Raw genomic sequence first — 19,864 nt, forward strand, 5'->3', positions numbered from 1 at the left:
CAGAATTTGACTATCGTGAATTATGCTGCAGTGAACATTGGTGTACAAATATCTGTCTGAGTCTCTGCTTTCATTTCTTCTGGTTATATACCCAGGAGTGGGATTGCTGGGTCATATGGTAATTCTATGTTAAATTTTCTGAGCAACTTCCAAGCTGTTTTCCACAGTGGCTGCACCATTTTGCATTCCCACCAACAATACCCGAGAGTTCCTATTTCTCCACATCCTTGCCAGCACTTGTCATTTTTTGTTTTTTAAATAGTAGCCATCCTAGTGGGTGTGAAGTGGTATCTCATGTTTTGTTTTTTTGAATTTTTTAAATGCAATTTTACTGAGATATATTCACACACCATATAATCCATTCAAAGTATACAGTCACTGGCTCACAGTATCATCATATAGTTGTGCATTCATCACCATAATCGATTTTAGAACATTTTCATTACTCCCGGAAAAATAATAAAAATAAAAAAAAATCAAAAAGAACACCCAAAACATCCCATATCCCTTAGCCTCCTTATTATTTATATATTTTTTTTATCTTTGTCTTATTACTCATCCACCCATTCACTGGATCCAGGGAGTGTCAGTCGCAAGGTATTCACAATCACACGGTAAGACAATAAAAGTTGTATAGTTATACAGTCATCACTGAGAATCAAGTTGGATTATAGTTCAACAGTTTCAGGTATTTCCTTCTAGGTGTTCTAATACACTAGAAACTAAAACAGAATACATATGTAACGCATAAGAATAACCTCCAGAATGATCTCTCGACTCTATTTGAAATCTGTTAGCCATTGAAACTTTGTTTTGTTACATTTCTTTTCCATCTTTTTATCAAGAAGGCTTTCTCAATTCCATGATGCCAGGGTCAGGCTCATCCCTAGGAGTCATGTCCCACGTTGCCAGGGGGACTTACATCCCTGAAGGTCATGGCCCATGTAGGGGGCTGGGTTGGGTAGTGAGTCATTTTCCCTTTGCTTTTAAAAATAATTTTATCCCATAGGTACATATCTCCAAACACAAAACTGTTTAGTATTGATTCTTTCTGAATTTTATAAAAATTGCATCGTGTTGTAAAAGGTCTTCTTTGATGTGATATTTTCCCCACTCAGGATTGTTTTTCTAAGATTCATCCATATTCTTCAAAGCAGTTTTAATTTGTTATTTGTCATAGCTGAATAATATTCTGCTTTGCCAATATAACAAAACATTTATCCATTCTATCAATGGATATCTGACTTATTTCCAGCCTTTTTTCTATATCAAGTAATTATGTATGAATATTTATGTATACGTCCCTTTGCATGCATTTCTCCAGGGTTTATACAAGTAGACTGTTCAATTGCAAGATTTGCACTTACTTGGCATTAAAGGGAATGCCAGCTTGTTTTCCAAAGTGGTTGTTCAAGTTTAAACTGCCACCCGTGATGGACTAAGATATCCACTGAATCTCAATCTCATCTATACTTGAAATTATAAGGCATTTAAATTATGGCAATCTGGTGGGCAATAAATGGTACATTATTGTTGTCTTAATTTGCACTGCATAGATTAATGAGGGTACACCTTTGTTTCGTGTTTACTTTTCCATTAGTATTTCCTGTTAAATGTTATGCCTTTTCATTTATTTTGGCCATTGTATTGATAGTTTGTCTATCTTTTGGTTATACATTTGCAAAATCTCTTTATTGTTTGTCGGAGAGGTGTAAATATGTTAAGTTTGTGGCTTTTCTTATCACATATTATAGTCACTATCTTTTTTTTAAATGCAGTTTTATTGAGATATAGCTACATACCATACAATCATCCATGGTGTACAATCACCTGTTCACAGTTGTGTGTTCATCACCCCAATCTATTTTTGAACTTTTTCCTTATACCAGAAAGAATCAGAATAAGAATAAAAATTAAAAATAAAAAAGAACACCCAAGTCATCCCCACCATCCCACCCTGATAACACAGGCTACCAGAAGGTAGAAAGAGGGTAGAGATCAGACATTTGATGCTGAAGGACTACAGTGTATTCAGCAGGATTGATTGTATAGATCCAGAAATAAATAGCATAATATTGTGTGATGGTAGCACAATATTGTAAGTATATGCAACAAAAATGTCTGTGAGTAAAGCTGAAAGAGGTGGGATAGGGGAATGTATGACACCAGAGGTAAAGATAGATGATGAAGACTGTGACTGTATAACTTGGCAAAAACTGGAGTGGCCAATGACTGTTACTAAATGTACAAATATCAAAATGTTTTTACATGTGGGAGAACAAATGAATGTCAGCCATGCAAAGTGTTGAAAGAGGGATGGTATTTGGGAAAAAAACATAATCAAAGCAGACTGGAGTCTATGGTCAACAGTAACATTGTAATATGCTTCCATTAAATGTAACAAAGGCAATATACCAAAGCTAAATGTATATGAGAGGGGGATATAGGGGAGGAATATGGGATTCTTGGTAGTGGTGTGGTTTTCTGTCCTTACTAATATATTGTATTTTATGACAGTTTATTTTTCTTTTTATTGTTATCTGTTTTATTATTCACCAAAAAAAAAAAAAAAAACACACTTTTTTCATAGTAATCAGTATGGTCAAGTGCTGACTGTAGTGATAAATGTACAACTATGTGATGATACTGTGAACAACTGATTGTACACTGTGGATAGTTGTATGTTATGTGAATTTATCTCTATAAAATTATAGGAAAAAATATAAATGGGGGTAAAAATGCTGGAGAAAACATGGAGAGAGGGATGTACCTATCTACTAAGGCAGAATGCTGTAGCCTTTCTGGGGGTCACTGTGGTGGTTCCACAGGAAGCTAAGTATGTGGGGGCCATGAGGTCCTGCAGCCTCATTATGGGGTGTGTACTTGGAAGATCTGAGAGCAGAGACATGAATGGAAATTTGCACATTGGTGTTTATGGAGGCAGTATTCATGATTGGCAGTGGGTGGAGGTGGCCTAAGAGTACACTGACGAACAGAATGGTGAACTGTGGTGTATGCAGGCAATGGAATATTGAGCAACTACAAGAGGGAGTGAAGTTGTGAGACACACAAGGAGGTGAATGGATCCTCTAGACAGCATTTTGAGTGAAGTACGCCAGAAACAAAGGCAGGCACTGTAATGCCTCACTGATATGGACTAACTACAACGTGTAAACTCAGAATTGAATCTTAGAGCACAGCCTAACAGGGAAATGATTATTGTAATGGTCGCTGGATTGTAAGCTCTTACAGCAGTCAAATTTATTCCTGAATTGTAATGGCTACCTCCAAACTCTGAGATGTTGATCCCCTGGTGTATAACCTGATTGGTCTCTGGAACACTGGGTTTCTGTGTGACACCTGGGACTCGGAGCAAGAGCTCAGCAGATATGAATGTCAATATTAATGCACATAGCAAATGTTTCAAAAAAAAAAAAAAAAAAAGCTGAAAAAGAGCCCAGACTTCAATTAGAGAGATGAATGAAGCAGACCTGGTTAAGACTAGAGCAAATTGGGCCAAAGGGTAAAGGTTGAAACTGGGTGTTAAAACTTCAACTTCCATATGAGACCAAGGGAAGACTTGTTTATTTAGTGTAGGATCTATATTTTCTAACAATATAACTTCTACTGTCGGTTGGTTCAAACACCACGATTGCATGGAACTTTGAATAGGAAGTGAGATATGGTAGGTCTGTATAGGTTAGAGTGAAATAGCAACACATTCCAAAGTAATTTGGGTGGAGAATAAAAATATATATTTGGGGCCCCCCTGAGGAGCTGGGGGAGGATGTGGAGGTGTTGGACTTCCTCAGCTGGATTGTTGCTGATGTTCTCACAAACACTGGGGACTGACGGCTTGATGTCCTGAGCCCTCTGTCTTGGGGCTTGCCCCTAGAAAGCTTGTTGCTGCAGGGGAGAGACTAAACCTGCTTGTAATTGTGCCTAAGAGTCTCCTCCGAGTACCTCTTTGTTGCTCAGATGTGGCCCTCTCTCTCTCTAACTGAGCCTTCTCGACAGGTGAACTCGCTGCCCTCCCCCCTACGTGGGACCCAACTCCCAGGGGTGTAAATCTCCCTGGCAACGCAGGATATGACTCCCGGGGATGAATCTGGACCCAGCACCGTGGAATTGAGAACATCTTCTTGACCAAAAGGGGGATGCAAAATGAGGCGAAATAAAGTTTCAGTGGCTGAGAGATTTCAAATGGAGTCGAGAGGTCACTCTGGTGGACATTCTTATACACTATATAGATAACACGTCTTAGGTTTTAATGTATTGGAATAGCTAGAAGTAAATACCTGAAACGACCAAACTCCAACCCAGTAGCCTTGACTCTTGAAGATGATTGTGTAACAATGTAGATTACAAGGGGTAACAGTGTGATTGTGAAAACCTTGTGGATCGCACTCCCTTTATCCAGTGTATGGATGGATGAGTAGACAAATGGGGGCAAAAACTCATGTTTTTTTAAAAATTCAGTTTTATTGAGATATATTCACACAGCCTACAGTCATCCACAGTGTACAATCAGTTGTTCACAGTACCATCATGTAGTTGTACATTCACCACCACAATGAATTTTTGAACATTTTCATTACTCAAAAAAATGAAAACAAAAATACAAATACAAGTAAAGAACACCCAAAACATCCCATTTCCCCCACCCCCACCCATTATTCATTTACTTTTTGTCCTCATTTATCTACTCGTTTGTCCATATACTGGATAAAGGGAGTGAGAACCACACATTTTTCACAATCACACGGTCACGCTGTAAACTACAGAGTTATACAACCGTCTTCAAGAATCAAGGCTACTGGGTTGCAGTTCAACAATTTCAGGTATTTCCTTCTGGCTATTCCAACACACTAAAAACTAGAAAGGGATAGCTATATAATGCGTAACAGTAACCTCCAAAGTGACCTCTTGAGTCTTATTTGAAATCTCTCAGCCACTGAAACTTTATTTGGTTTCATTTCTCTTTCCCCTTTTGGTCAAGAAGTTTTTCTCAATCCCACGATGCTGGGTCCCGGTTCATCTGTAGGAGTCATTTCCCATGTTGCCAGGGAGATTTACACCCCTGGGAGTCATGTCCCACGTAGTGGGGTGGGCAGTGAGTTTACGTGCCGAGTGGGCTTAAGAGAGAAAAAGAGGCTCATTGTGGTTTTAACTTGCATTTCTTTAATGGCTAATGATGTTAAGCATCATATGATAACATAATATGATAATATGATAACACAATATGATAACATAATCTTATGATAACAATGATGCTGAGCATCATAAGTATATGTTGATCATATACTTACTGGCCATTTGAATATCTTCTTTGGAGAAATGTCTGTGCAAATCCTTGGCCCATTTTTAAATTGGGTTGTTTGTATTTTTATTGTTGAGTTGTAGGAGTTCTTAATATGTTCTGGATATTAAATATCAGCTGGATTTCAATAGAAAGCAGAGCTTGCTGCTGCGTTCAAGTGAATTGGACAACTCGAGCTGGAAGACTGGAGCATACAAATAGTTTTAGAGTTGGCACTGGTTGTATTTGTAGTTACTGTAGTTTTATTGCCAGCTGAAATCTCATCGTTTTGGTTACAACCGTGACCTAATTTTCTATCCATGTTGCAAATTTAGGAATCTCAAGAGGGACATTTTAGGTAGTGCTTCTACCTACCCTTGGCAGGTGAGAACGTGAGTTTTGGAGCCCTGGGTCTGAGTCCAGCTCTGCTCTTTGCCGGCTGTGACCTTGGGCAAGTTTCTTGACATTCCAGCTCAGTTTTCTCATTAGTAATTTGGTAATAGCATTAGTAGCCATTTCATTGGGTTCTCACGGGAATTGAATGAGCTAATGCAGACAAAATACAGATCACGTTATACAGCATATGCCAAGGAATTTGGTGAAAGGAAGGTTCTCTGTGATCTTTATTAAAACCCCCCAAATAAATCTGTGTGCCATAGCTCTTGTCCTTTCTACCTGTTTATCTCCCGCTCTCCCACATCTTCAAATGCAAGGACAGAGACTTCTGACAACGTGGAATTTATTTACCTTTCTATTGCCCCAGAGACTGTTTTCTTGGAAACCCACAGCTGGTTGCAAGCTGTATTGCTTGACTTGTAGGGCAGAGGTGATTTCCACACCTTGATATTCCCGGGCCTGGTTGGAAATTGGCCGCGCGCTTTGCATGGGTGTGAACTTTTACCTCCTTCCCTGCGGCTGCACCGGTCCCAGCACCTGGCCTGGGAGGGTGGGAGGAGGCCGCGGGCTCTCGCTGTGGGAGGACCGTGTCCCCACCTTCTCGGAGGACACGAGGCCGGATTTATGGAGGCCTTTCTGGATTGTGGCCAGTTTTAGAATTTACAGACCACTGACCTCTGAGGTGAGTGATTCTTGGTTAAGGGGAATCACTTGTGGGGAAAGAGGAGACGGGAACACAGAAAACAAAGGGCAGAGTAATTAGTTGGCCAAGGATTTGGGGGGAGGCCTTGGGAAAAGCTATTAAAATTGAGGTAATGCTAAAATTGAATAAGGTGCTTGTGCATTTTTTTCCCCAACACGTTATTTTAACGTCCAATGTTGGAGAAGTCTTGAGGTCCTTGTGGTTTCATTCAGAGAATTAGTTGAGGATTCCTGTCCTTGAAAAGCTCACAATTTACTTTGGGAGATTGAAACAAATGACTTACAAATAAATGTGACTTGCTAGCAAGTGCAGGTAAAATTGCCAAATGTGACTTGTAGGCTCCCATGGGGGGCTGAGCCGAGTAGGTCCCTGGAAGAGATGGTCTTTAAGCTAAGGGTGAAGAAAGGAGGATTTGGAACTTGGAAAGGAGCCAAGGGCACCCCGGCCACGAGCTGGAGATAGCAAGCACCCCTGGGTGTGGGCCGGTGGGCTTGGCCCGACTGGAGGAGTGATGGGGATTGAGGTTGGGAAGGAAGGGAGGACAATCCTGTGATAGATGCCTGGGGATGTGAATTTAAAAATGTTGTCATAAATAGGCCATTGTTGTCGAGCGTCTTATTCTGAATCTTGGTGTTTTTCCAAGAGCGGATTAATGTAAGATGCTTAAGTGCTCGGGTGCAAACCTCAGCGACGAGTGTCCCTCCTCTAGGAGCCCCCAGAATCCCGGAAGCAGCAGCAGCGCAGGTGACGCATCAGCGGCTCTCAGGCTCAGCACCCCAGGTGGGTTCTGGGGGTGCCCTCCACCTGCTCGGCCCCCCACCTCGAGTCTGTTCAGAAGGTCAGCGCCGCCCTTCCTGCCGCCAGGTCAGCATTGCAGAAGTGGGGTCTTTGGTGTGAGTGAAAATGAGCAGGTCTGGAGCCCCCCGACAACGCCGGGGGCCTTGGACATGCAGGGGGCTTGCTTTGGGTGTGCAGTGGACAGCATCTGGTGGGGAGTGGGCTGTTGCCAAAGCAACCAGCTCCGGTTTAGCCCTCGGTGTGCACACCGAGAATTGGCCTCACATCAGGAACGAGCTCAGGGGTCCCGGTCCTGGGACAGCCCGGCCAGACCTGCTGCAGGCAGCCCCGGCAGCCCCCCTGCCCCGAGGTGCCACCTCGGTTACTGTGTCCCCGCTCATTCGGACCTGTCATCTGAAGATGCAGAACGCGTGGTCAGTGAGGCCTCGAGAGCATGTGTGTGACAGAGGAGAGAAGCTGGTCTCTTTACATCCATCCCTCCTTTCTTGTTTCTTCTTTCCGGGATTCTTTTCCCCTTCTCTTTCCTGTCGTCTCCTCTAGCTGCGACGGAGCCAAGGGCGCGGGTGCAGGCTCTGCTGGAGCAGTTGGGATCCCCCAGTGACATGCGGAAGCTCTGTCCCCAGGGACACACCTCTCTCCACCAGGGCTGGGGTGTCACTCGGGAGACCGAGGCACAGAAGAGAGGGACCAAAAATGCAAAAATAGGCAGCCCCCTGGGAGAGCCGTGGTTGAAAGATGGGCAGGTGTCTTCAGAAGTCTGTGGGGTGAGGAGCTGGGTCAGAAGAAGGAGAGCCGGGAGGGAGGTGAAGCCAAAGGCTCTGCGCTCACCTGGGTGGGCTGTAATGTGCACCCAGGCGGGGGCTGCGGGAGGGTGGTGCATGGCGGAGCCAGCCTGCCTTTCAGAGTAAGAGTCCACCTGGGGGAGGGCAGTGGATGGGGGAGCCAGCCTGCCTTTCAGAGTAAGAGTCTGCCTGGGGGGTGAGCAAGGGGAGCCCAGCTCTAGGCCTGGGAGGCAGGTGGTGCTCACCCTGTGATGGTAGAGCTGGGAGGAGGTGGGTGGGCAGGTGGGAGAGAAGCTGAGATCAGGTTTTGGGTGGTGGTGTTTCGGTGTCAGTGGGAACACGCCTGCAGCCTGCAGTTGTGTGTGCACATTGCAGCGGGGATGGGTGGGCGAGCTCAGGGCCAGCAGAGCGAGGGGCAGTGGGTGGGTGGGTGGGACGTGTTGACAGTCCTGGTGGCCACGTGCAGAAAGAAGGAGAACCCGGAAGTGAGCCGGGCCGGGGCAGGCTAACAGTTTAGTTGTCACTGCCTGTGGTTTGTAGCGGAGCCCCTGCCAGCCCCAGGAGGCCAGAGAGACGGGCACCTGCCTTCCTGACCTTTGGGGCCCGCTGTGCCCTTTGCCATGGATCCCTGTTGCAGCCTCTACGAGGCTGACGGACGAAGCAAAGAGGCTCTGGGCAGCGGTGGCATCTGGCCATCTGGAGCAGTGCAGCCGGCTGGTCCCCGGGGGCTCTCCTTTCCCTGTGGGTGGGGGTTTCCAGCTGTGCTGGCCGAGAGGATGTGACAGCAGCATCCAGCTGGGTGGAATGCGCCTCTGGGACTCCAGGGAGAAGGAACCAGAAAGGAGAGTTGGTGGCAGAGCTTGCAGAGTGCCACTTATCCCCTGCCACCCTCGGCCGCCTGCCCTCCTGGAGGGGGTTGGCAGCACGAAGGCCCGGGGAGCTGGGGGGCTCAGGCTGACACGGAAGGGCTCCTCCACCCAGCCCTGTTCTGGTGGAGAAAGGACACATTCTTGACTCAAGGAGATGGCTGGCAGAGGATGGGCGGCGTGGGCCGACATGGTGGCCGCTCAGGGGAGTCCCGGCCAGTGCACTGACGGGACTCCCCGTGGAGGGAAGTGTCCCCTCTCTCAGCCCCCATGCAGGGGTGCAGGGCTGGCCCTTCTCCGAGAGGGTGGTGGCCAGGCCGAGGGGAGCGGAGGGGTCAGAGCCCCTCTGGGAAATCTGCATCGGGAGCCCCGAGGAGACGGCAGTGGGCAGTGGGCTTCCGCGAGGGCAGAGAAGGCCAGATGTGCACACTGGGAGCGAGCTGGACCCTGGAGAGGACCCTGTCCTGGAAGTGGCTGTGGCCTCCAGCACACATCTCGTTTTCTGAGGACACGTTCCCAAAAATTGAGGCATCCCATCCTTACAAGTCGGAGGCCATAGCACCTCCTTGCTTCCAAGAGAGGCAAAGTGAAAACAAGCTCCCGAGCCTTGGCCCGGCCGGACCTGGGGACGAGGCAGGGTCTCTCCCAGCACTGGGGCCAGCAGGGACAGCCATGGGGAATGGTGTGGGCGCGTGCCCAGAATGCAGTGTAGACAAAAGGCAAGTTGCAGAAAGGTGAATGTGGTACGATAGTGTCTGTGTGAACTTACAGTACTGCGTGCTGCTTGGACATACAGGTCTGTACGGGAAACTCTAACCCAGGGCAGTTGTTATGTCTGGGGAGGGGGAGAGAGGAGAAGGGGGTCAGGAGGCAGGGCGGGAGGGGGTGCTCTGAAGTCAAAACGGCAAACCGTTAATGTCTGTTCATTCCCGGAGAGGGCACGTAGGCGATATTCTGTACTTACCTGTGTTCATAGGATCTCATAATTTAAAATATTTAGAACAGGCAACAGCCTTGCGATGTGGTAAGCCAGGCCCACCGGGGCTTTCATGAGGCTCTTTGGGGGTCCTCAAATTCATTAGTAACCTGCGTGTTGGGTGCCCCCCAAGCTCCACGCCCCTCCGGCCCTGGGTGCTGTGCGTCCGCCTCGCCAGTCCCGGCCGGGGTGGTCTGTGCCAAGGCAGACGCGGGTGCCAGCCGCGGGGTGGACGCACCGAGAGGCCCCCAGCCCGGGTCAGCGCTGTAGCCGGCCGATCCGATGGAGCTGCAGGCGTGTCGGTGCCCGGGCTCACACTGTGCTCTGTGGGTGAGGGTCAGAGTGGAACCATCCGGCCAGTGGCTGCCCCTCTCCCACCCTGGTTTCCTGGCCCTGGAGCCCCCTGGGAGGCCGGGGTGGGGTGCATGGCTCTGTCTATTGACTTCCTGTGCTGCGTGTTCCTATGAAGAAAAGGTTTTTGGTTGTGGAGAAGATCAGCTCCCCCAAGCCCAGGGTCAGGAAGGGGCCAAGTGGGAAGGGGCGGGAGCCAGACTGGGGGCTTTGCTTTCCGGGCTGCACCATCGACTTCATAAATTACTCTGGCTGTTGTTTCTGGGTGATCAGAAGTGGGAGAGGCCGGGGGGTGCTGGCAAGCTGCATCCCCACCGACCTGGGTGAAAGGCGGGGAGCTGGAGGTGGATCCTGTGTGCTCGTGGGGTGGTGGAAGTGGGGCAGTCTGGGGGAGGTAAGGAGTGTGTCCGTCCACCCACAGAGGAAACACCTGGAGGGAGGGAGGTTGCTTGGGGCAAGGCAGTGGGCGCTGGGCCCTGATGTGCAGGCCTCCCTCCTCTTTTACTTTTTCTTTCTTTTTTTCGACCCAGTTATGTGTTGGTTGGTCAAGCAGATGGTGATTACTGAGACATTTCCACATTGTATGTGAAAGGCGTTGGAGCCCCTTGGGTGTAGTGTATGGTTGGTAGGGTGGTGGCTGGTTGGTAGGTGTGGTGGCCGGTTGGCGGGTATGATGGCTGGTTGGTGGAGGTGATGGCTGGTTGGTGGGTGTGATGGCCGGTTGGCGGGTGTGATGGCCGGTTGGCGGAGGTGGTGGCTGTTGGCGGGTGTGATGGCCGGTTGGCGTGTGTGGTGGCCGGTTGGCGGGTGTGGTGGCCGGTTGGCATGTGTGGTGGCCGGTTGGCGGGTGTGGTGGCTGGTTGGCAGGTGTGTGGCTGGTTGGCGGAGGTGGTGGCCGGTTGCTGGAGGTGGTGGCCGGTTGGCGGGTGTGATGGCCGGTTGGCGGAGGTGGTGGCCGGTTGGCGTGTGTGGTGGCCGGTTGGCGGGTGTGGTGGCCGGTTGGCATGTGTGGTGGCCGGTTGGCGGGTGTGGTGGCTGGTTGGCAGAGGTGGTGGCCGGTTGGCAGGTGTGTGGCCGGTTGGCGGAGGTGGTGGCCGGTTGCTGGAGGTGGTGGCCGGTTGGCGGGTGTGTGGCCGGTTGGCGGAGGTGGTGGCTGGTTGGGCATTGATGGCTGGTCGGTGGGGGTGATTGCCACTTGGCGTGGGGTGAAAGGGTGGAATATGAGCGTTTCCTAGCAGGCAGACATTGAGGAGCCCTTGAAATGGCTGGGGAGCTTTACAAAGTGCTCCCCAAGTGTGAGAAATTTAGTGATTATTGCAGTGGGCAAATGTTTTATTTCCTTAAATGTATTTTTAAAAATTATTGGGGAAGGTTTCAAATATATACAGAAGAAGGGGGGCCAGCATAATGGACCCCCATACAGCCATTATCCAACTTCACCAGTTCACCAAGGTACACCTCTTGTCCATCTGTCCTCCCCACCCCAGATAATTTTTCAAGCAAATCCCAGAAGCTATAAAATTACAATTGTAAATATTTCAGTATATGTCACTAAAAGGTAGGAATTCTTTAAAAAAAATAACCATGATACTGTTATGCCTGCTTTAATTTCTGTGGTGCTAAAACAAATACCATAGAGTGGTTTTTCTTAACAGCAGGCATGCGTTGGCTCACGGGTTCCGAGGCTGGAAGGCTGGCTCCTACTGGGTCAGTGTCTTCTGGCTGGCAGACAATCTTTGGGTTCCTTCCTTGGCTTTTCTGTCGCGATGTCCTCTCCTTTCTCTTCTGGGTTCTGTTGACCTCTGGCTCCCAGCTTCTCCCATGACTTCCTTTCTGTGTCCCATTTCCTTTGCTAGAAGGACTTTAGCCGTATTGGATCGAGTCCCAGCCTCGTTCGGTCTGGGCACACCTTGGCTAATAACATCTTTAAAGGTCCTGTTTACAAAGGGGTTCACACCCACAGGGCCAGGGTTGAGGTCTGAGCATGCCATTGTGGGGGGCATGAGTCAATCCCAGCCACACCTGAAAATATTGAACAGGAATTCCTTAATGTCATCAGATAACAACTGAACGATCTCCGTGTATACCAAGCACTACGGTGGACGTGTTGGGGAGAAAGCAGGAATAGCTCCCCAACACCTCCCCCCAGAATCATACACTTGAGGTGCAAATGTTTAGGTGCATAAATGTTAAGTAAGACAACACTTCAATTCTCTTAAGCAGTATTTTTTTTACAACTTTATTGAGATATACACACCTTACAATTCCCCCTTTTAAAGTGCTCTGTTCGGTGGTTTTCACTTTATTTGCAGAAATGTGGACAGCCATCACCACTATCAATTTTAGGATATTTTCATTGCCCCAAAAAGAAATCTTGTACCCTTGAGCGATCAGCTCCCCAATCTTCCCATCTCACCCCCAGCTTTCCATCCCTGTGATTTGCCGATGCTGGGCTTTTCAGATAAATAGAATTGTGCAGCATGTGGTCTTTAGCGACTGGTTCTTTCACTCAGCATTGTGCTTTCAAGGTTCATCCACTTTGTAGCATTTGTCAGAACTTCATTCCTTTTTATTTCTGAATAATGTTCTGTTGTAGGGTAGACCACATTGTATTAGTCATAAATTATGAACATTTATTTTGTGTGTTTTTTTTATTTTGGCTATGATGAATAATGCTGCTATGAACATTCATGTTCATGTTTTTGTATGGACCTATATATATATATATTTTTTTTTAATGCAATTTTACTGAGATACACTCACACACTTAACACAACCATCCAAAGTGTACAGCGAGTTGTTCACAGTATCATCACATAGTTGTGCATTCATCACCACCATCAATTTTTTTGTTTTTGATCATATTTTTTTATTGTTGAATGTAACATATATACATAGAAGTGATAACTTTCCAAGTGTAATTTAACAGTTAGTTAGAGCAAATTTCAAAAAATATTTGTTCCGGTTTGCTAATGCTGCCTTATGCAAAATACCAGAGATGGATTGGCTTTTATAAAGGGGGTTTATTTGGTTACACAGTTACAGTCTTAAGGCCATAAAGTGTCCAAGGTAACACATCAGCAATCAGGTACCTTCACTGGAGGATGGCCAATGGCGTCCGGAAAACCTCTGTTAGCTGGGAAGGCACGTGGCTGGCATCTGCTCCAAGCTCTGGTTTCAAAATCACTTTCTCCTAGGACGTTCCTCTCTAGGCTGCAGCTCCTCAGAAATGTCACTCTTAGTTGCTCTTGGGGCATTTGTCCTTTCTTAGCTTCTCCGGAGCAAAAGTCTGCTTTCAAAGGCCGTCTGCAAAATGTCTCTGTAAGATGCAGCTTCTCTCTCCACTCCTGTGCGTTCTTCAAAGTGTCCCTCTTGGCTGTAGCAAGCTCGCTCCTTCTGTCTGAGTTTATATAGTGCTCCAGTAAACTAGTCAAGGCCCATGCTAAATGGGCGGGGCCATACCGCCATGGAAATTATCCAGAGTTATCACTGTGAGAATGAAATTAAGTTTAGCTTTCACACAGGACAGGTGTGCCTAGCAGGGTGGGGCAGTTAAGGAATTGGTAGAAGGTTAAAAAGACAAACTGCAATCCACAGTCAGTCCCCCTGCTTATCCTCCCACTATCCACAGTCAGTCCCCCTGCTTATCCACCCACTATCTACTATCCTTGCAGGGTGGAGCCTCAAAATAGAGGTTCTCAAAATAGCCTCATAACTTGTTACCAAACTAGCCCAGACTGGCTCTAAAGAGGCCTGGGCATAACCATTATAGTCAGGGGTGGGGATTTGTTCTAAGGGTTCCTAATGTTGCAAATTTGCTCCAGAAACCTATTTCAAATGTTTCCAATTTGGACGGGCTGCATGTTTCAAATTTGTGCCGGCTAGTTAGGCTTGTCGAATAGAATGTAACCTCTGGAGTATCCAGCCAATGGAGAAACAGGGGAGGGACTTGCGGTTAGGTTTAGGGAATAAATACTGCTGGGTCTATTGTTCTGCGCGCCAACCCCCATATTTGGTTGGGCGCCCGTTCTTGCAAGACCGTGAATGAATTCTTTTCTTCTCCACAATCGGGTGAGCGTTTATTCCTTTTAGGAATAGTGGTTGTTTCTCACATCACCTGCAGTTGGGTGGGTCACATCTCCATGGAAACACTCAAGGAACTACAATCTAATTGACACTAATACCTCTGCCCACACAAGATTGCATGAAAGATAATGGCATTTTGGGGGACATAATACAAACTGGCACAATATTGTAGGTTACAAGTCCATAGTTTCAGTTATTTCCTTATTATTAACTAGTAGATATATAGGAAATTTCCAAAGTTGATATGAGTTATAGTACCGTAGTTTCAGCTGTTTCCTTATTGTGAAATATAACATACATACAAAAAGGTAGAGCTTTCAAATTAAAATTTAACAAGTAGCTATAGAACAAATTTCAAAGGATGGCATGTATTACAGTCCCACCTTTTCAGTTCTTTCCTTCTAGCTATTCTAATACCCTAGCAACTGAGAAAAAGAAAATTATATCCAGATTCAGTATTCATAATTCTTTGTTAAATTCCATCTTGTCTGTTGCTACCCCTTCCTTTATTTAATCACTTTCCCGATCTTCAGGGATGTCTAGGCAGTGACTACCTTAACCTGTTCATGTTGAAAAGGGGTGTTGTGCTGGTTTGGATGTTTTTTGTCTCCCAAGACACCATGTTCTTTAATGCAGTCTTGTGGGGGCAGATGTATTAGTGTTGATTAGGTTGGAACCTTTTGTTCGAGTGTTTCCATGGAGATGTGACTCACCCAACTGTGAGTGGCACCTTTGATTAGGGTGTGGCCTCTTGATTAAACGTTTTCATGGAAATGTGGCCCTGCCCATTCAGGATGGGTCTTTGATTAGTTTACCTGAACCCTATAAGAGCTCAAACAGAAGGAGCTCAGTGTAGCTGCAACTTAGACATTTTGAAGACGGCTTTGGAAAGCTGACGCTGATGTTTTGGAGAGTGCCATTTTGAAACACAACCTGGGAGCAAGCAGATATCAGCCAAGTGCCTTCCCAGATGACAGAGGTTTTCCAGATGCCATCGGCATTCGTCAGTGAGGGTACCCTATTGTTAATGCCCTTGTTAGGACATTTTCATGGCCTTCAACTGTAAATTTGTAACCAAATAAACCCCCCTTATAAAAGCCAATCCATTTCTGCTATTTTGCAAAATGGCAGCATTAACAAACCACAAAAAGTGTCAACTTTATGAGGAAAGGGGACACATTTAATTGATGTTCTTGAAGAGGCTATTGCCTCTGGGTTTAGGGACTTAGCTGGCATAGGAGCACTCTAAAGGATTTAGGTCTCTGAATAATGAACTTAGTGAGTGAAACTTTTGTAGAGTCCCAGGTAGGGATCCGGGTATTCTTTAAGGTTTTCGGGACAACTGTTGATTTGGGCTTATCATACTGGGGTCATTTGGCATATCTAGGTGAAGTTTGCCCACGAGTAACCTCCAGGACAGCCTCTTGACTCTATTTGAATTCTCTTAGCTACTGTCACCTTATTTTGTTGCCTTTCTTGGACCTATGTTTTTAGTTCTTTTGGAAATACACCTAGGAGTGGAGTTGCTGGGGCTTGTGGTGATTCCGTTTAACCTTTTAAGGAACTGCCGGGCTGTTTTCCGAGGCGGCTGCACCGTTTCCTTCCCACCAGCGCTGGCTGCGACTCTGGGTCTCCACATCCTCTCCAGCACTCGTTAGCGTCTCTCTGCTTGGTTCAGCCATCCCAGGGTGCGTGAGGTGGCCTCTCATGGTTGGATTGGCATTTCCTGGTGACAACCCTAGGCAGTGTTCTCAGTATCTTCACGGCCGGGATCGAACATGGGATTTACGCTCATTAGTTTTGCACGGGGAGCTTTAGAAGCCCTTGTCGTCCAATTCACTAATTCCTTCTCATGGAGGGAAGAAGGAGAGGCTGGTTTGGGGCAGCCCAGCTCAGCCACTGCAAAATCAGGAAAACTCCTCGTCCACTTCAGGGGTATTTAGGACTCCTGAGCCGATCAAAACCAGCCAATCCCTAGTTAAATTCAGATAGTTCTGACAAGGGTATTTTATTTCCTGGGAAAGGAACTGTGTGTTTCCCTAAAAGAGGTTAGATTCCTGAGCCAGCGTGGGATGCATGCCTTTAGGCAGAATTGGCTACAAACACTACATTTAATCTACTGCCCTAGAAAGATCTCTTGAGTCACTTAAAATGTAGGCAGGCACACAGTTCTATTTATCCTGATGCAAACGGCACCCAGTTCTTATCTGTAATGCCTGCCTGGTGGGCTGCGGCTGCGGCAACTCAGGGGGTGCAGGGCCGCCCTTGTGGGTTTGGAATCAGAAGGCTCTGGGAGGCTGAGGCTTAACCTGGAGACGCTGGGGCAATCTTGGAGCCACACGGGTCTCTTTTTGAGAAATGGATTCAGGGCTGTTTGTGCCGATACCCTCCCAATGTTACACATTTATCTGTGAGAAGTATTTGTCCGGAGATCTTGCAGCTTTCAAACAGGATTCATTTCTTCAAAATCAACCAGGCAGTGGAAGTTGGCTCAGCGCCTGCTGAATTGCACACAGATGTTGTAGAATGTTTTGCCAAATGCTCTGAGCTAAGGTTCTGTAGAATGGAAGGTAGTTTGCAGACTTTCTCTTTCCTTTCAAAGCCACCACGGCAAAGCTGTCAAGTTCTGAGTGCTGAGAGTTCCCAGATACCACCCCAGCCCACCAGTCCTCACCCCCAGCCCAGTGCTCCATCTGGCCAGGTAGCTCCACCTGGATGTCCCTGGTCGCATTTCAGGTGGAGCTGAAATGGATCCACCTGTGAATTCTCAACTTCCCTCCTCTCCATCTCTCCCCGCACCGAGACTGGCCCGTGTTGGTAAATGGCTCCGGCCTTGGTGCCTCTGAAATGTGTCTCGAGTCAGCCATGCTCCCTGTCCCACCCGTCCCCCGTTCTGGGCGGGCCCTGTCCACTCTCCCCGAAGCCTGTCTCAGCCCCTCGCTGGTCTTGCTTCTCCTCAACTTGTTCACACTCCATCCTGCAGCCCAAGTAGTCTTCACTAAAACACAAGTAGTGACCAGGACCCCTTCTTCCTTAAAGCCCGTGGATGCTCCTCCTTCTCCCGCAGCTCAGAGCCCAGCCGGCTCCCACCCCAGCGCCTGCCCTTGCCCACTGGGCCTGGCCGAGCTCCTTTTCCTACCTGCAGGTCCCCTCCCAGGTACGTCGCTGTGCCGGGAAGGCTTGCTGTCTGCTCTTCCTGGGCTGGTCCCTCTCCTGGGACTCAGTGTCACCTGGAGGCCCCCCTTGGCACCCCCTCTTCTTTCTGTGACCTTATTTGTTGTTCAAGCATCATTTGTTTGCTTGTTCCCCTTCTGCCTCCCTGTCTAAGCTGCAGGAGGGCAGAGGCACCATCTAGCAGTCTGGCTTCCCCACTGCTGGCACGTAGGAGGCAGTCAGTAAATGCTTGCTGAATGAATGAATGAATGAATGAAATGCTTGCTGAATGAATGAATGAAAGTTAGGTGCCTTTCAAGGACCTGCTCACAGAGTCGTTTATCAGGTTTGATTAGCTGAAGATGCCTTTGACTTTTGGAACCGGATGTCTGTGAAAGCAACAGATGTCAATGGTTCCCACAACTGGCAGTCAGTGGGCTCATATGGGTAAAAACAAAAGATCACACGATGAGAGTATGCCGATACACACACACACAATTTTGGATTTTAATTATGATTCTTGAGATTTATTTTCCCTCTTCTCTTGATGCATGTAGTACTGTCTTAGTTCTCTAGCTGCTAAGACAAATACACGGGGTTGGCTTAACGACAGGAGTTTAATTGGCTTACTGTTTCAGAGACTAGAAAGCTTGCTGCCTCCGGGGGTCAGTACCTTCTGGCTGGCTGGTGGTCTTTGGGGATCCTTGGCTTTCCCATCACCGTGGCCATGCACCTGGCTTTTCCTTTCTCTTCCGGATTCCATTGACAGTTCAGCTTCTGACTGCTCCCTGGAGTTCTGTGTGGACTTTTCTATCAGGCCTCCCTCCAGTAATAGGATTAAGAGCCATGATGATTCACTTGGGCCATGCATTACCTCATCAAAAGGTCCTATATATAGTCATGCCTCAGAGAAATTGCGGATTTGGTTCCAGACCATCGTAATAAAGCAAATATCACAATAAAGCGAATATGGCAATAAAGTGAGTCACTTGAATTTTTTTGGTTTCCCAGTGCATTTAAAAGTTATGTCTACACAATAATGTAGTCTATTAAGTGTGCGATAATGTTATGTCTAAAACAATTAAATTGTGACACAGAGACATTGAAGTGAGCACATGCTGTTGAAAAAATGGTGCCATTAGACTTGCTTGATGCAGGATTTCCCCAAACCTTCAATTTGTAAAAAATGCAGTATCTGCAAAGCACAATAAAATGAGGTATTCCTGTACAATGGGTTCATAAACACAGGAATGGATTAAGATTAAAAACACATTTTTTTTTTGGAGTGGATGCTGTTTTAGTTTCCTAGGCTGCTTAAAGAAAAATATCATGACATGGGTCGGCTTTAAAGAATGGGAATTTATTAGGTTGCAGTTGGAGGCTGTGAGAGTGTCCGGTTCAAGGCATCCTCAGGGCGATGCTTTCTTCCCAGATAGCAGCTGCTGGCGATCCTTGGCTCCTCTGCCACACGGCGGGGTCTGCTGGTCTCTCCCTTCTCCTCTGGGTTTCCTTGCTTTCAGCTTCTTGCTTCCATGGCTTTCTCTCTGTCTGGATTTCATTCTCTTATAAAGGACTCCAGTAATAGGATTAAGACCCATCCTGATTGAGGTGGGCCACACCTTAACTGAAGTAGTATATCATGTAAAGGTCCTACTTAAAATGGGTCCACGGACCCACGGAATGGATTAGATTTAAGAACATGCTTTTCTGGGAGTGCATCGCTCCAAACCACCACAGGTACCTGACAAGGACTTCCTGGCAAACTGTCTAGGAAGGGGTGGTGAGTGGGGGAACTGGCTCCCGGGGGACGAGGGGGAGGCCGTGCTGGGGAGAAGGTGGTTGTGGTCTTCGGGGGTGCTAGGGTGGGCGTTATGTCGAAGGAGTGCAGATGAAACGACTGGAGCAAAGACGAATGGGAGACAGAATATTCCGCAGATGTCCACAGCAGTTGTGGTGAAGTGTTTTCAGTGCCAGGCGGGGGAAGCCACCCAGAAGGGACTGTGCTTGGAGTTGAGCTAAAATGCTCTGGCAGAATTTTTGAGGCACGTTTGACTTCAGTCAGACTCGGGTAGCTGAGGGGAAGGCTCTGATCTGCCCCATTCACCGACTCTTAAGGGTTCGGCACATCTGGTTTCCAGACTCCTGTGGTGTATCCGAGAGCCTAAAACGGTTTCTCAGAACGGCCACCACACAAGTGCCAGAGGGGAAGCGTTTGGTCCAGTGTTCAGCATCCCCACCTGAAGACTGGGAGTTGAGGGCCCTGTGGTCTCCTTTGAGGACCCCCTGGATTTCTCCCCTGCCGGCCTCGTGGGGGCTGCTAGCCGGCAGGTGTGGTTCCCTGGCACGGCCGGGGGTCCCGGAGGCTGGGCAGGGGGTGAGGGGCATCCACGGGTCTGGCCTCCCCTCACCCCGCACCCCAGGCCCTCTAAGCACAAAGCAGTGAGAGCACATTTC

The 19,864-nt window shown here is 47.6% G+C and overlaps 1 protein-coding gene across 1 annotated transcript in view; it reads left to right on the forward strand.

Moving 5' to 3' along the window:
* Positions 1–19,864, forward strand: part of CPT1A (carnitine palmitoyltransferase 1A) — a 77,499-nt gene that overhangs the window by 6,368 nt on the left and 51,267 nt on the right. The gene's annotated exons all lie outside the window — the stretch shown is intronic.

The sequence above is a fragment of the Choloepus didactylus genome, chromosome 6 (assembly GCF_015220235.1).
Source record: "Choloepus didactylus isolate mChoDid1 chromosome 6, mChoDid1.pri, whole genome shotgun sequence".
Classification (NCBI taxonomy): domain Eukaryota; kingdom Metazoa; phylum Chordata; class Mammalia; order Pilosa; family Megalonychidae; genus Choloepus; species Choloepus didactylus.